Source organism: Phragmites australis, chromosome 10 (genome assembly GCF_958298935.1).
Source record: "Phragmites australis chromosome 10, lpPhrAust1.1, whole genome shotgun sequence".
In the NCBI taxonomy this organism is placed as follows: Eukaryota; Viridiplantae; Streptophyta; class Magnoliopsida; order Poales; family Poaceae; genus Phragmites; species Phragmites australis.
The window spans coordinates 13,507,444-13,525,429 of NC_084930.1; the positions used below are offsets into that span (position 1 = coordinate 13,507,444).

At 41.6% G+C, this 17,986-nt stretch overlaps 1 pseudogene; it reads right to left on the reverse strand.

The window, feature by feature from the left end:
• Positions 1 to 9,966: 9,966 nt before the first annotated feature.
• Positions 9,967 to 13,161, reverse strand: LOC133930431 (arogenate dehydrogenase 2, chloroplastic-like; annotated as a pseudogene).
• Positions 13,162 to 17,986: the final 4,825 nt, after the last annotated feature.

Here is a 17,986-nt window from a genome sequence, read left to right on the forward strand (position 1 = left end):
AGTTAGTTCTCATGGAGCAGAAATGGAATCAAGGCATGTATGCCCAAAATAAGTATATGCATAAGGGGGGTAGACTTTCTTGCCAACCTCATCATTCTAGATTCCAAGGGAATTGATATCATATTGGGAATGGACCGGTTGACCAAGTATAATGAAATCATTAGATGTGTCACAAAGTCAGTATAGTTAACACACACAGATGGAACCAAGGTGGAATTCCAAGCCACGACAGAGTTAGCTATCAACGCTAGTCTCAACAAGGCCAATGCAGTGGAAGATAATAAAGTGGTCAATGAATTTCCAAACATCTTTCTGGAGGATTTGCCAGGTATGCCACCTGATCGCGAAATTGAGTTCGTCATTGAGTTAGTACCTGGAACAGCTCCTATATACAAGAGGCCATATAGAATGGATGCAATCAGTTGGCTGGTCTCAAGGAGCAAATCCAAGAGCTACTAGACAAAGGGTTTATCCGCCCCAGTTCTTCGCCCTGGGGAGCCTCAGATATCTTCGTACCGAAGAAGGATGGAATCCGAAGGATGAGTATAGATTATCAAGCCCTGAATAAAGTAACAATCAAGAACAAGTATCCTCTACCACACATTAAAGATATGTTTGACCAGTTGAAAGGAGCATGTGTGTTCTCCAAGATCAATCTTTAGTCTGGGTATCATTAGCTAAAGGTTCGTGCTTCGGATATTCCAAAGTCAGCATTTGTTACTCGGTATGGTCTGTACAAGTACACAGTAATATCTTTTGGGTTGACCAATGCCCTAGCTTACTTCATGTATCTGATGAAAAAGGTCTTCATGGAGTATTTGGACAAGTTTGTCGTGGTATTTATTGATGACATTCTGGTTTACTCCAAGAACGAAGAAGAGCACGAAGAACATCTAAGAATGGTATTGCAGAAACTCATAGAAAACCAGTTGTATGCTAAGTTGAGCAAATGTGAGTTTTGGTTGAAGGAAGTTCCCTTCCTTGGTCACATTATTTTAGCAATAAGTGTGTCTGTAGACCCATCAAAAGTAAGGGATGTTCTGAACTGGAAACCACCACATAATGTTTTGGAGATCCATAGTTTCTTAGGTCTAGCAGGATAATATCGTCAGTTTATAGAAGGTTTCTCCAAGATAGCGAAGCCAATGACAGAACTGCTAAAAAAAGGAGCAGAGTTCAAGTGGATCGCCGCTCGAGAAGCCAGTTTCAATGAGTTGAAGGAAAGATTGACCTCAGCTCTAATATTGATCATGTCTGACACTCAGAAGCCATTCTCTATGTATTGGGATGCATCTCGTCAAGGTTTGGGTGGTGTGCTCATGCAAGAAGGTCATGTTGTAGCATATGCATCCAGGTAGTTAAGGAAGCATGAAGAGAACTAGCCAACACATGACTTGGAGCTAGTCACGGTAGTTTATGCACTCAAGATCTGGAGGCATTATCTAATAGGTCAAATATGTGAGATCTATTCAGATCATAAGAGCTTGAAGTATATCTTCACTCAACGAGATCTTAACCTCAGACAACACAGATGGTTAGAGCTCATCAAGGATTACAACTTGGGAATCAACTATCACCCAGGAAAGGCAAATGTAGTGGCTAATGCCTTGAGCAGAAAATCTCAAGTCAACGCTATAACTCTTCAAGAGATGAGTCCCAAGCGGCAAGAAAGGTACATTCGTCCATCAGATGAAGTATACCAAGGATTTGCTAAAGAAGTTCGACATGAGTGATGCGAAACCCCTGGTGACATTGATGGCTACCTCGACCGTACTTGATCCGAATGAAGATGGCGAGGAGGTAGACCAGTGTGAGTACAGGAGCATGATACACTCCCTTCTACACTTGACAGCGACAAGACCCGACATCCAGATTGATGTCTACTTGTGTGCCCTCTTTCAAGAGTCACCAAGGACATCTCACCGAAAAGCGGTGAAGCGCATATTGAGGTATCTCAAACACATCCTTGAGTATAGTCTTTGGTTTTCTACATCTTCTTCTCTCTCTCTCTCTCTCTCTTTGTGGTTTTTCGGATGCGGATTTTGCTGGTTGTGGAATTGTCAGGAAAGTACCTCCGATACATGTCATTTTTTAGGTACTTCTCTTGTGTGTTGGTCTTCTCGCAAATAGTCTAGTGTTGTGTAGTCAACTGTTGAAGCTAAATATGTTGTTGCCGCTAGCTGTTGTTCTTAGATTTTGTAGATGGTTCCTACCTTGAGAGATTTTGGGTTAGACTTCAACAGTGTGCTACTTTTGTGTGACAACACCAGCACCATCAACGGAGCCAATAACCCAGTCCAACACTCCAGAACAAAACACATAGATATGAGATTTCATTTCTTGCTAGACCATAATGAGAAGGGAGATATTGACCTGAGATACATACATACCCAACACCAACTTACCAGTATCTTTAGCAAGCCTCTAGCTGAAACAAGATTTGCCTATTTGAGGGGAGAGCATGGAGTGTACCATCCCTATGGCATTATGCGAAGGAGAGCTGCAGCTGTACATACTCTATCTTACTTTTGCTGCATTTGCATTGCATCTCAACTTTTAAGATAATCATAGTAGTTGAGCTATGACTTGTATGCCTTTAGCATTTTCAGTTGCTAGACTTGAATTTGGACTAAGTTAAGTAGTTGTGCGAAGCAATCTTTTAAACTTAGGCTCATATTGATGCTTTGGCATGAATCATTCCAAGCAAGCTATCTTTTCTAAAGATAAAACTTGGCAATTTTATGAATAATGTAGACTATAAAATGCTACATTCTTGATCACCATGTTCGTAATCGCTTTGGCTTAGTCAATGTTTGTGTTGATGAATATCTTGCTCTAGGCTTCTTGCTTCCAGACAGTGGATTGGGAAAAATTGCACTATGTTTTCTATCTTTGTCAAATATTTAGCTCATGATAGAACTTTGAGAGAACATGTGTTCTTTGTGTCGCAAAAACACTACTTTGACTTGATCTGAGTGAAAACTTGATAATTTGTGAAATCTGAATTCTTTTGAGCAATCAAGTTCCTTGTGCTAAAATATGATCCAATATGGTTGTCTGGATGCTTCATATGGTTTGCAAAAGAAGTAAACTCATGGTTGCTAAAGTCAACTTGAGGATAACATGAACCACAAAGCAATGTGCCTAAATGATCAATTTTATTTTAATCACTTGATCTAACTAAGTCTTGATTTCATATGTGAGTGTTTGCAAAGCCTACTGTCATTAATACTTGTTCTCCTAGTTTGAGATTGAAGTTTTTTAGTTCTTGATGCTTGTATTAGCTCAGGACGAGTGGATGCTTATGTGGTGGTCACTTTTAACATGATTCGGCTACTTGAACTTAAATACGCCAAAAATTCTTCAGGATTAGCTTGTAAAGCTTCATGCTCTTATGTCACTGTCTCTTTCTGAGCCTTTATGCGATTGTGAGCTCCACATTCTACTCTCGATAGCCCTTTGATGTTTGTAGCTTATGCAAATGTTTTTATTTTGTATTCTTGTGAAAGCTCATTAGTCTTGCATATTCATGCATTTCATGGCATTTTTGGTCCTTGATATTTGCATTGCCAAAGGGGAAGAACTTATGCACTAAATCACAAAGAAGCAAAATCTTGCATAATGAAAATTGTGCATTCATCAAGGGGGAGCTTTTGCATATTTGTCTTGTCTCTACCTCTCTTCAAGCTTTTGCGATCCTTATTATGCCAAGTGACATCTTTTGCTTTTTCTTGAGTTTTTGGTCACTTAGATGTGATTTTCTTGTTGAACTTCTTCAAACCAAAATCTTTGTGCTTTGAGGGTTGCCAATGCACTCATCAAAGGGGGGATTAAGAAACCAAGTTGAAATGTGTCTTGGTTTATATGTAATGAGTGACTAACAACGTTGTTATTTTGGTTTGTTGATTTGTGAATTGCGTTAGAATAGTTATGTACTGTAATTATGATCATGACTAACCAAAATTACGGAGAAAATGGAGTTGACATTTTTGTCTCTGAGTCCAGGAAAATTTCATACACCAGATGGTCCGGCGCTGGGCAATTTGTACATGCCAGATGATCTGTCGCTCAGGTAGACTTCACACTGGAGCATTTCAGCTCAGAAGCAAAAGTTGAAGTACATGTCGGATGATCCGGCGATGAAGTGAAGAGAATGTTGGACTATTTCCTACAGAGATATTGCAAAATGGGTTCTGGCAAGAAGGTACACGCTGGATGGTGCAGTGATGGGCAAATGTACACGCTGGAGTATTTCATCCTAGAGGCAAAAATTGAAGTGTACACCGGATGGTCTGGCGATGGAGTGAAGTGAGCGTCAGAGATTTTCTTGTAGAGACATTGTAAACTAGCTCTGGTGGATTGTACTTGCCAGATGATCTGGTGTTCAAAGGGATGAACGCCGGATGCTTCGCCGAAGCATTTCTTGTAGAGAGGTTGCAAGATGGCTGGTCCGAAGAAGAAGTACACGCCGGATGGTCCAACGCTTAGAAGCTATGAACACCGAATCCTCCAACATTCATGATTTTTCTAAGATATGATTTAACTGAGGATTTTGATTATGGACTAATCTATAATGGAGTTGGAGATATGTGTGTGCTTGTCTCATATTTTGTAGGTGATGGATGCAACTTGGCGGCCGACGGTGGGATGATCGGGGAGGGTGCTTGGTGCTAGACGATCAAGGGGGCCGGGCGGAGTCAAGGGTGATCCTAGATGTGCACATGGAGTTCAAGCAAAGCATGGAAGGAAGAATGAAGATGACGTGTTGACGAAGTTAAGAGAAGGGGATACCGGTGCAAGTGAGAAGGCGGCACGAGGGATGGGGAGCAGGAGAGACTTGTCGGTGGTTAAGATCGCAATACGGAGTATACGCGTCGACATCGGGATGCTTGCTTTAGGTGAAAGCAAGTGGTAGTGAATCACGCTTTGAGAAGGGTGTGAGGTGGTTTCGTGGTTTGGCCTCAAAACTATAGAAGGATGGAGGGCACGTGGTATCATGGCGAAGCTTGTATCGAGGTGAAGCTAAGTCATGAAAGGGCCACTGTTGTTTGATGGATGAAGCGAAAAATGAATCAAAATGCCCCGGTGGTAGGTAGAGGAGGCCATTGGAAGAGATGAGTATTTTAGGAATAAGGAAGCTTAAGAGCTAAGCTACCTCTCTATGCCTATAAATATAAGGGTAGGGCTGTGTGGGAGGCTTGAGCCAATCATTTGAGCTTTGAGTGCTAGGTTTTTTAGGAAATGAGAGGGGAGAGCTTAGCCTTTGTAATAAGTGAGAGCTTTTTTGAGGAAAATATCTTGTAATCTGCCAAAAAAAGGGCTGACCTTTGCAATAAATTAAGTGCATATTTCCTCTGATGCTTGTGTTCATCTCCTTCCAGTTTCCTTATGTTGGCTCCCTTTCTTTGTTGCGAGTTTTTCCTTTTTAATTGTGATTTTTGTTTTGGTTGATGAGCTGAGATTTTTCCACCTTGGAAAGTTATTCTTTTTGTTGCTAGAGGCACAAAATTTACGTACAAATGTATACAAGTAGGTCTTAAATTCCCTTGCCTCTAGATCATCAATTTGGAGAACTTCTTCTTCTGGTAATCTCTTCTTTGGAGCAAAGATTTCTTTCTTCAAGTTGCTATCTTTCTGTGGCAATGACTTGTGGGATATATGACAATGGAACCTAGAGTTCATTTACACCCATGAGATCCATGCTTGGAGTTTTTCGTAGCAACTAGTTTCTCTCTTGTTTTTGCTTCCGCTTTGTTTTGATATGCGTTGGGTGACTAGAATAGGAGAAGGCCATTAAAGAAATTTGTGAGGCGCCTATTCACCCCCCTCCTATAGTCATCATTCTCGATCGTACAAGGGTACTGATGCATTCCCTGGTTGTGATCCTTGTATTGTGACTTTGAATTGAAATCTGATCTTGTGCGACTTGCTACTCCCTTGTTCTCGGTATCACTACTACAAAAAAATATCATCACTGTTGGCTCAAAAACTACATTACTACCGATTTTAAACTGACAATAATTAAGCAGCAGTGATAATCCATACTTATCACTGCCGGTTACAGAATCTGTAGTGATTGTACATATCACTGCCAGTTCCAGCTACAAGCATGCACTGATACTCAATCTAGGGCAAAAATAAAATAACATTTAAACAGATAGGCAATAATTTAACCGAGCTTTATATTACTAATCTCCAGAATTAGAGTTTTATATCACACTAATCTATAATTAAGTCACTAAATTCATAATTGTACACCAAAAATAAAAGGCATGCACGCAAAAAACCCTAAACGAGCATGTCGCGTCTACCGATCGGCCACAGCGATGAAGAAGTAGTGGTAGTCGTCATTATCATCACCGTCGCCGGCCTCCTCCTCATCCTCCCTGGCCTTCTCCTCGTTCGAGCTCGGCCGGGCCTCTGTGCCTTCAGTTCATCGAGAAAGTAGTCCCACATGCCATCATCCTCGGAGGGGACCCACCCCCCCCCCCCATGATTCGCCAGAGTCTGAGGTCTGCGCCTAATCCAAGCTCTGTAGCGGAGCCTCCACCTCGCCATCGGACAACAGCGCGGGTGTGGGTGGTGTGGCCGGAGAAGGTGACGGCGGAGGCGGTGGTGGAGTGGCCAGAGCGGGAGAAGAAGTGCACGGATCCATCGGGGCAGCGGCGACGGCAATGCAGAAGAGAGGGTGAGAGTGAGAGTGAGAGCGAGAGCAATCGAGGGTAGTGTGAAATATTTAAATGCACTCAGGAAAAACCAAGCTGCGGGCACAGAAATTTGTATAGTTTTTTATGATATCATTTTCGGTTTGTAAATACAACCGTCAATGCTATTATCACTGCCAGTTATTAAAGGCACGTCTTTTATAAAGTAATATTACTACCGGTGCTTGTTACCAAATGGTAGTGATGTATCACTTTCGGTTCGTAACAAGAATTCGATAATGATAATCAATATCATTGTCGGTTCTTGCTAGTTTGGCTTTTTATGTGCTCCTTGAGCTTACGAAGACATATTATCACTATTAGTTATTACTGAACCGACAGTGAAAAAGAGGCAGGGATGACCCTTTCTGTAGTAGTGTATGCACTATATGTGTGATTAGTTGCCTGCATGGGTCTAGCCCGCATGGACCGTATATTCAGGCTCAGGGGAAGCAAGCTGAGCGGAATCATATTTATTGAGAAGAATAGTATTTTGTTGGTTGTATCTGTCTAGTTAGGCTGAGCTGAGATTATGTTTAGTTGATCGAATCTAATGCCGCATGAGCGGATGCAAGAGTTGAGACTGTAATTGGTTGTCCGCATGCAAATGATTTTGTGACACTAACAAGTGGCCCTACCTACATGAGCAGATATAGGCTTTGCATCCATCGGGCCAGGCTACAGAGAGAAGCTCGAATCGAGCTTTCCTCCTAAGCCAGGCTGTGGACGTACATTTGTATCAGCTCGGTCAAGCTGAAACAATGCATGTTGACAACTAAGCATACTTCTCTCTGAGATTATACACATTCAACGAGCCAGGTTGCCCCGTGCGAGCAACCAATCACATCCTTATATTTTTAGAGGATTGGCATTCCCTCAATTTTTTGCTTCTTAGAAATTTGTGCCCACTCATCTCTCGTTTTACAGCAGAAAAAGTTAGGGCAAATTGCTGCTCTACCCCCTTAGATTTCTACTTGTCTTTTTTTTCTTCTCCGTGGTAGCTAGCCAACTTGACTATCATCTCCAAGACTACAGTTGTTGTCACCTCGCTTGTGATCATCTCGCTTGATTTCTCAGACATACTTCTTCAGTAATCTCGCTTGTGGTGGGAAATGAGGCAAGAGAAATTGTTTGTTCGAACGTGTGATGAGATAGTGGAAGTGTAGATGACGGGGGCTACAGAGGAAGGAGTGGGTGTTTTTTTTTTTTTTTACTGTTAGAGCTTTTTGACCGTTGGGAGCAAATGAAAAAAAAAATGCATTCTATAACAAATTAAAATTTTCAATAGTCATGGATACCGTACCTGGTAATGATTACCAAATATTTTTATGTGAATTTTAGATGCCCAAAAAATTATGGATACAATTGAGAATTAATGTTTAACACATTTTTAGAATGCAAGAAAAAACGGCCATAACATTTATGGTACGTGGTGGAAAATGAGATGGGAGGGAATAGTTATTTTGAAAGTGTGTTGTGATACGGGAAGTGTAAAGGCCCGTCTATATAAGAACCCGAGGGTGGTGTTTTGACCGTTAAGAGCAAATGAAAAAAGGGCCCCATCTAATAGCAATCTTAGAAATTACAGTACTTATGGATATGTGATAACCATTGCCAAGTAGTTTTATGTGGATTCTAGATTCTTGGAAACTATGGATACCAATACGCATCACGTTCAGAAAAAAAATGTTCTATACGTGGAAGTCTGAGAAAAATGACCTTCGTTATCTGTCCCCTCTAGAAGCGCGTCTTCAGAAGTAGGAGGGTACGGATACGCTACCTCGTATAGTAGTAACTATGAAGACGCCATTGCACATTTGGGCCCTATATTTCCCAAAATCTTAGGAATTTTATTGTTTGCATTTACAGTCCTAAACATATCCTTTTAAAAATATTCTTTAAAATTACCCTTAGGAAATATCACATAGGAGCGATTGAAAGATCAGTTATGTAACATTTGGATTCCCCGTGTTGGACCAACTAATCCAGGTTGAGAAGAGGTTATAGCAAAAGATTTCAAATTAATTTTGATTCCATGTGTAGTGTACTGAATATCCAAAGTTCCACTGCTCACACAATTCTTACACACAAATCGATTTTAAGAATTCAGAAGGGAACAACATTCCGTATTCCCACCACCGGAGCAGCATATATTCACAAATTGGAGATAGCTAGCAGCGAGTTAAAAAGAGACAACATTGGGCATTTCGGTCCTCTCATCACTAAAAATGATAGCAATATTTCACATTTGCATTTCTAGTGTGATTTTTTCCACATATGCAAATTTCGTCGACTACCTCATCACTGTCCAAAATGGGGGATAACATAGGAAGAAAACACTTTTTTTATTTCTAAATATATTTTTTATTAATCAATTTTACAAAAGTAGGTGCATTTCAAATTTTTACAAAAGTAGACCCATTGCCGTTTTATTTGGCAATTTGTGCTTATCCCCCCCCCCCCCCCTCTCATGGGCGAATTTTCGAAAAAATATTAAAAGAATATGGCGTTACTGTGCTCTTAACCAGAAAAACACCATCCAAATAGCCATGAAAAATTATGAAAAACTTTAGTGGTGTAGAGTATGCTATCATAAATAAATCCACAAAACTGCAGCCCAAGCACTGAATTGTACAATGAGAAGGAAAAAGATAAGTTAAATAGCCCTTCTATGATTCCCTGGAATTTGTGGTATTTTATTCTCACCATACAAGTTATTGTTTAGGCTGAAATTTTGTGGAGTGCTCCTCATGTGTGTTGGTGTTGTGAGGTGATGTGTTTAGGTGACCTTTCTATTGTGTGCTAGGGCGTATGTGTCGGTGTTTATATCTCTTTTGTAGTGTTACTCTTATGGGGATGTATTCTCTTCTTTCTAAATGGCAGAGCTCCTGCCCTTGGTTTGAAAAAAGTGTGCAGTGATTGATGATAGCATACTCTACATTACCAATTTTGGTGGAGTTGGGTTTCAGCCCAAAGGCCTACACCCACACGTTTACTACTATCTTATTAGAAAGTCTGAAAACACTATTTTGGTTGCAATTCACAAATATTTCTAGTCCTGATACTTGCTTGATGTAATACGTGCTGTACCTCCATACTAAACTACGTGCCAGAAAATAGAATTTTTCTGAAGGTAAATTAACTCAACAGCTTCTATGTGTAAGAGATTCTGATACTTTGCTTTATGCATTTCCTTCAAAAGACAAGATGGAACAACAGCTTGACTACTCAAATATTAGCTTTTCTGTATTTACTTGGATGATATATGCCACGTGATACCGGCATATATTTTTTCTCTGTGGGAGCCATAAACTCCGCCTTGTTGTGTGCTCAATGTACGATGAACATTTGTATCCATCACATCTCTTGACTAAATGATTACATTAGCAGGCAGATCTTACTCCTTCCGTGAATGCTAAGTTGCTAACAACTATGTAATTGCACACATAGAAGTTTTACAACAAAACAACAGTTAGGGAGATACACAGATTTAGCATTTTCCTGGGCTGGAAGCCACTGGTTCAAGTGCAGGAGGAGATGTTACAGCAGCAACAGCGGATAGATGCTTCTTCTCTTCTGCAGTTATAAGTGCGAAGAGAGGCATCGCAGCAGAGCCGGACCTGCCATCTTTTGATTTTCCTGAAGAGGCCGCTGGCATAGGGACCCTCTCCACAATTTGCTTTCGGAGCAAGTCATGGAGCCTACCATACAGCATCTGTCTCACCTTCTCAAATGCCCTGTCCAGGTTGTCGAACTGCACTCAAAATTGTGAGAATTTGGCGTGATGTTTGAACTTTTAGGCATATATACTGTTAACAAACAATTATGCTATTGATGTTTTGCAATTGTCACTTATCCGTAGGCCAACCATAACTGTCGTTGTAACTAATGCATGATTTGTTAAAAGGATGGTGCATCATGTGGAGACTGGAGAGTGTACTTTCCTGCTCTGTGGCATAGACATTGTACATGAAGAGCCCGTAGTACAGATCGAAACTGTCGCTTAAAGTGTTCTCAGTCTGCAAGGTTTGTAGGTGATAAGGTCACAACTACGATTCAGTTTATAAGCTTTCAACTCTCAAGAATGGAGAAGAGGATGCCATTCAATACTTACAAGTTGGAACAAGGTCTCATAACCATTGGTGTTGATTGGGATTGACTTCAGGTTGAGTTGTGACAAAACCCTGAATCACACAATGTCATTCAACTAACATAGAGTGAAGAAAGCACGTAGTAGACATTTGCTGTAATACTTGTACAATTGTTTAAGATATGTTGCTGACCTCCCAATGGTGTGGGTAATGAACTGACTTCCCGCGGCGTAGCAATCATGCTCTGCGCATGACATCTCCACCATCCTACATCCCTACAAGCAGCATTTAGAATGAAAGGAAACAACAATTTCACATGTTCGGTAACTCAGTCAGTTACTTGTCCTGAACAAATAGTACTCCCACCAATGATCCATTCTGAACAGAAGAAAGAAAAACTAGATCAAATGCTGATGGTCTGATCTAATTACCTCCTGCTCAAAGATGCTCAAGAACCGGTCGGCGCTTGGCTACCTGATCTCCGTCTTCCGCAACACGGACCTTGTCATTGACAAAGGGGAGCTTGCCCCAGCCATGCTTTCCACTCTCCGGCCCGAACATCGGGTGCGTGCAGATGATCCCAAACCCCGGAGGGAGAATCTGGCTACCATACAGTGAGTCACCAAACAATGATTGATCAATCGAGTCAAGCTAATGTACTGCTCGTACTAGTTCAGTTGATGTCCAACATCAAGACAATGTCTTAGTGTCGTGTATTAGCTAGCTAGTAAGTCTTATTTTTATTTTTATTTTTGCGAGAAGGGAATGGGATTATATTAAAATTTAAAGCACAGTACATCCCTTTTTACAGGACAACCTCTTTTACAAACAAGTCCCAAAGAAACAAAGAAAAAAACAAAAAAGAACGACAATGTCTTTTTTGCAACCTTCTTCGTCTCTGGAACCTTCTGCCGGCCGTCGAGCCGTCCCGCGGTGAAGTGAAGCAGACCATCAACACCGAAACCCAGACCTCCACCCGAGACAAACAAAGTAGTCAAAACATTGGTTCACTGCATCATCCAACACACCAGACCCACTGTCAGGGCACAACTTGCACACTGAACAGATATCGGCAACCACCTCGCCAGCAACGGAGGAGGAACCTCGTCCCAACATCTCCACCATCAAACACACCAAAAATGGAGATCTAGAACACCAAGTTGTCGCCACCGAGCCAAAAACTAGCAGCCCAAGAGCATAGAAGCAAAACAAAGGAGATCGAAGCCATCCCATCCAATCTCAATACACAAACATGACCATACCTCATCGAGAGCTCGCCGGAGGTCACGCCAAAGAGGAGTAGAGGTCGCCAGCTCTAGAAACACCCGAGAGGATCAAAAATCGATCGGACGTCGCCATCCACGACTCCACCAAAAACCCAACTAAACTACCAAATCTATAATTCTAATAACTTCTTCCTATACTACATGTATCATCGGGTGTCAATTCACTAGTTCCCCACCAACTTTGACGGAGGAGAAACCACCAGTGGAGAAGAGAGCCAGCGAAATCGACGCCAGCTTCGGAATTGCCTCCAGAGTGCTTCTCTCTACTGTAGCTGGGGAAAAGAACGGGAGTGCGTAATGATGTTAGCCAGATAGCTAGCTAGTAAGTCGATGTCACTACCGAGAAAAATCCAGCACAAAGCTACGAATTCCTTACCAGGGGAACAGACAGTATTCTCCGCTATTCAAGCTTGCCACCTACCTCAGCTTGGCTCCCACGGTTTAATTTTGTTTGGTTTAGTTTCTACGAACACTGTAACATGAGCGCTTAAACAGTCGGCCTTTGTTTGATTAGTACGGCGGTGTTACCTCGAGGAGGAGGTTGCGGGGGAACTGCTTGACGGAGAGCACGTCGGCGACGATAGTGTCGGGTCGGAGCATGTGGAAGGGGATGGCGCGGACGACGGTCTCCGTGGACAGGATGGAGCTGCAGATGAGCAGCACGTCCGGCTGCTCCTCGCACAGCGCGTCCACGCTCCTGAGGAAGCGAATCCCGCGCTGGGCGCAGTAGGCGGAGTAGTCGGATCTGGAGGCGGCAAGCACGGCTGCACGGTGTGGCCCTGCCGTTTGACGCCCCCCCCCCCCCCCAACTGCCCAAAGTTGCCGACGAAACCGAGGGCTCGTGATCGTGGCGCCGGGCGGGGCGGCCTCCTCCTCTTCCTGCTGATGCTGCCGCTGCTGCTCGACGGGAGCAGGGCGGATGCAGGGCGTGGCAGCGGCGGCGGCCGGCCTGGTCTGGCGGAGCGCCACGAAGGCGCAGAAATTGGGGCTGTGGCGGCGCAGGAAGCAGCTGGTGCTGGACGCGGCAGTGCCGCAGGTGGAGGAACCGAGGCCGGCGAAATGGCGATGGCGAAGGTTGTTTCAGGCGGTCATTTCGTGTTTAAGGCTTAGTTAAAATATAGGTATGAATATATCTCATAGCTGTTTTCAATTGCTAATTTTTGATAAAATTAAAAATTATTTGCTAATTTAAATATATATTTCAAAATTCTTAATTCACAATTTAGTCTGAAAAGTTTAATATTTAGCCATATTTGAACATATACAATTTAAAATGTAGTAGTTGTAATATTCTCTCTTGTATCATTGATCTTAGGATGTATCGTGCATAGCTGTTGAATAACTAGATCATTTTAAGATAACAGTGGAAAGTGACAACGTAAATTATCGAAAGAATATTAGTTGTGCCAGTCAAAACTATCAAGGTAAGATGGTGATTGAAAGTTGTGAGGATGGGTAGAAGAAAATTCACCATAATTTTCAGGTCATCGGTGTCCTACGGAGATGGAGACCTCAGAGAGAGGGGTCAAGCTGCGAGTGAAGTGCAACAGTTGTAAGTAAGGCTCGCCATGTTCCTAAAAGGAGTGACCATCTTTTCTTCCCTTTGTGGCATGAAATTGTCGTCCTCATTGTCATCTTGAGATATCACGGTAGGAGCCTGTTCTATTTCCTTGTTGGTTGTACGCTATGTTGATGTGTGCATGAACATTCTCTTGCAGTGTTCTTTGAATATTCTCCTGTATTGCTGCTGGAACATCGAGATATTAGTGGCATGAAATCATTATCCTCATCAATCTTATCATTGTTTAGTTGAATAGTAGAGGACGCCCTTATACCTCTTAAGTTCGCTGATCTTTGACGTCTTCTACGCGAATCAGGCATCACGTCCCCACCGAAGGGCATATGCATCACCAAGAAGTTTGGAATTTCTTTGTTGATCAACTCTGTGTCTTTCGGGAACGTCTAACATAGAAGATGAGCATTTGAATCAATAGAAAAAAGATAAGCAGGGTGACCAAATAGAAAATGACGAATCTAGATGTGGGATGCATACTGGTCGAGCAATATCGTCATCCTTCTTTGCCTCATAGAGAAACCTAGTATAGAAAGATGGTCAGCTAGTTCGCACACCCTGAGATACATTTGACGTTGCTCGAGTAAGAGGGCCCTAAGGTCGTCAGTGATTACATGTAGGAGCAGAGCGATCAACGCAGAACATAAAGGTCTTGCATGCAATTTGGACACGGCTTGGATTAGATTATTCTCCTTAAAAGGATCATCCTTTTCTTCACGTACAACCTGCAAGGAGACATGTAGTGCTATATCGATTGTTGTAGGTGTCCATAAAAAACATGTACTAGAAGGTCCCACCATATATGTATTGGTCCTTGACTGCAACATCCTGGCTCTGCATAAAAGCACGAATCCCTGATTCTTTAATAAACATTTAACAAGTATTAAATATCATAATTATTATATAACAATGCTTAATAAATAAAGTTATGTATTATAATTATTTGAAAAATATTAAATAAACTAAAAGTAATTACATTAACAATACAGTGAATAAGACATAATAGAGATGACTACGATAATTAAGTGAATAATACATGTGTCATAAACAAGTACAAGTGCTCTGAAAAACTGCATTGGCTACTCAATGACGACAACACCGCACGTAATCGCCAGGAGTGTAAGCGTCTGGTATGTGTATGGCTCTCATCCAAGCAGCATGTGTTGGCCCTTGCTATGTATGCCTTTGCTCGTCATCATCATCGTCTTGCCCTGTGGGACCTCATCGAACGTGTATCCAGACTCTCCAACTTGGTCCTGCATGTACCATGATGAATAAGCGTCGGGTATGTGTATGGCTCTCATCCAAGCAGCATGTGTTGGCCCTTGCTATGTATGCCTTTGCTCGTCGTTATCATCGTCTTGCCCTGTGGGACCCCATCGAACGTGTATCCAGACTCTCCAACTTGGTCCTGCATGTACCATGATGAAGGATCCTCATGTGGAAGTGTGGACACCTATAGTACATGCTCGGATGGAGTCTGGTGTGCCAAAGGCTCACTGTGCTGGTACCACTATGAACCTCCAGGTGCATCGGGATATTGGGGGTACTATCCGCTTATGAGCTCAGTGAAGCTATCAGCCTGCATTGTAGTAACCTAGTCGAAATCATGCGTGTCACTCTAGTTTGGCGTTTACTGTGTGCAGTCAATGACGTCCTCATGATGAGTCGATACTACATACGGAGGTGTCATCATCGTAAAATAATATTATTTATATGTTGCAATTCGTTGGTTAGAGGAGTTCACAAAAGATATTGCAGTACAAAAATCGTCTAGGTATTACGATAACCTCTTCAAACCGGATTTTACTATAAGATTGATAATATGACAAGCACATCATTGATGTAACAAGAAAGATTCAGCATATGTACTAAACAACGGAGTAAGAATATTCATTGCTCTACAGTTTGCAGCGGTATTATCTAAATTGATAGAAAATATTTTATTAGTGAGACCAAAGTCTTCAACTACTTGAGATATTTTTTCAATAATATTTTCACCGATATGCGTATTGTCCATCAACGAAAACTTATTATTCTCTTTTCTAATACCCAATCATTATTAACATAATGAGCAACCACACTAAGATAATTCTCTCTAGCTCTACCTGCTCATATGTCTGAGGTAAAAACAACTAAAAAAATGTACATATTTACAATATTTTTTTAAGCTTGCTACAACACGTATTGTAGTATTTTACCATATCCATACTAGTTATCTATCAAGAAACATGCGTGAACCTAGAATTATGAGTTTGCTTAATGTAATCTTCAAATGCAGCAAACTCACTGATGTTGAGTGGTAGATCCGCTCTTGCAATAAAGAGGCATAACTCTTTTCGAGCATTGGCGGAGTCATACTTTCAATGACAAACAGAGCCGTCAAGGTTGTATTGCATCACTATCTGCTTCATGGCTATTCCACTCTTTCGCTTGCAAGTTGTGGCGTGCCTCTTAAAGTGTCCGATTCCACTTGAGGGTTTTGCAGATAATTCATGTTTGCAAATATAACACTTAGTATACCTGATATTTACCCCATCTTCCTCTTTGTAGATATTTTCGAAGTCTCGCTAAATTTTGGAAGTAGTGACTCTTGATTTTTTAGAGCCAGTGCTTGCTGACGTGTGTACACTTGTAGAGCCTGATGATGCAGGTGCTGCTGGAGGGTTATCGTCGGGTCCAAAAATTATGATCGATAGACATATCATGACCATCAGCATCCATGTTTAATGTCGAATGGCACTACAATAAAATTGAAATATTCGGAGTTAGAAATATTCAAATAACAAACAAACAATGGAAAAAACAAGAAAGAACAATGATTCAAAAAATCACCAAGATTTCTTCAAGACATCAAGATGAGGGTGTTGGAAATTTTTGGATTTTTGGCAATAATTCAAACTAATTTTGCAAATTATCGTAAATTCTCAGGTACTTTGAGACAAGAATGAGAGGAAGAAATAAGAGAGCAAATGGTGTTGCTGGTGTGGAGTAGAATTGGCATGGTGGTCCTCTATTTATAGCTGAAGAATGATGATTCTTGCAAAAAAAATTGAAATTTTTGGAACCCAAACAGTCACAAAACGGCTACAAAATTCAAAATAAATAGGTTAACGAGTCAAATGGGCCGAACGATGCTCATTCAACCTATCAACCTAGCCGTGCCTCCACTAACCTAGCCAGGCCAATTGTGCCGACTGTGCCCCGCCAGGTCGGCCCTGCGCACAACGGCTCTTACCGGGCTGGGCCTCACCGACATGCCGTGCCACGCGCTCGGCCCAAGCACGGCCCGTGGCATCGTGCCGTGCAGGTCCGGTCCTGCTCGACTCGGGTCGTGCCGTACCTACAGTGCTGGGCCTTAGGCCGATTCGATAGGCACGACCTATTTAAACAGTTTTACATGTGTCCATAGTGGTATCCAAAATCAAGAAAGAAAGAAAATGAGGAATTTTAGCAAAAGGTTTTTCTGACTTTCTTGCTGCGCTCGATGGTTGTTGCATTCAAAAGCGTCGCCTGCCTTCAAAAGCGATGCGTGTCAACTCCTCTCTAGATAGAGGTTGCAGAGGTGCATCTTTTGATTCATCATGGCTTATGCAAAATAATTACACGAAACTAACCAAGCTTCCATCGTTCCAAACATGTCAGTTGTGAGGATCTGAAGCCTGAGAAGCATAATGATATGACACTTATATCAAGGTTGTCCGAATACCAATACGTATCTTAGAATCTTACGGTTCTATGAAGATAAAATGATACTGATCCTTATGTAGGATCCCGATCCAGACAACACTTATTGTCGAAATATATTAATCAGATTTTATTGATTTAATTTGACATCTTTTTACTCTTTTCATGTTGTATTTTAAAGTGTTATGATTTATGCATGGGACTATATAAATTAATGGATTATAATTAAATAATGTTCAAAATTACGTTTAAACGAATTTGGCATGAATGAATGCACTTAAATTTATCAAAATCAACATTATAGCCTTTTATTTCCTAGAACATATTGTACATTTCATATAAAATACATGTATTTCAAAATCTGATAGAATCATGATTCGATGATCCGATCATGTCAAGCAAAAAAAGACACCAATAGTTTTATTAATATCTGCAGCAAATCGTTTTATTAACATCAGGTAACAAATAGGCACCAGAGAGACGGGCCAACAGGCCTATTGCCAGTTCCAATCCGCCTGAGCGCAGTGAGATACTACCACCCTTGCGTAGACACTAATAACTGGCTGGTTTACCCCTACAACGGGGCATTTTTTTGTGCAAGATCAAGACAGCGACAGAGAAAGAAAAAAAGTGTTTAGACGGAAG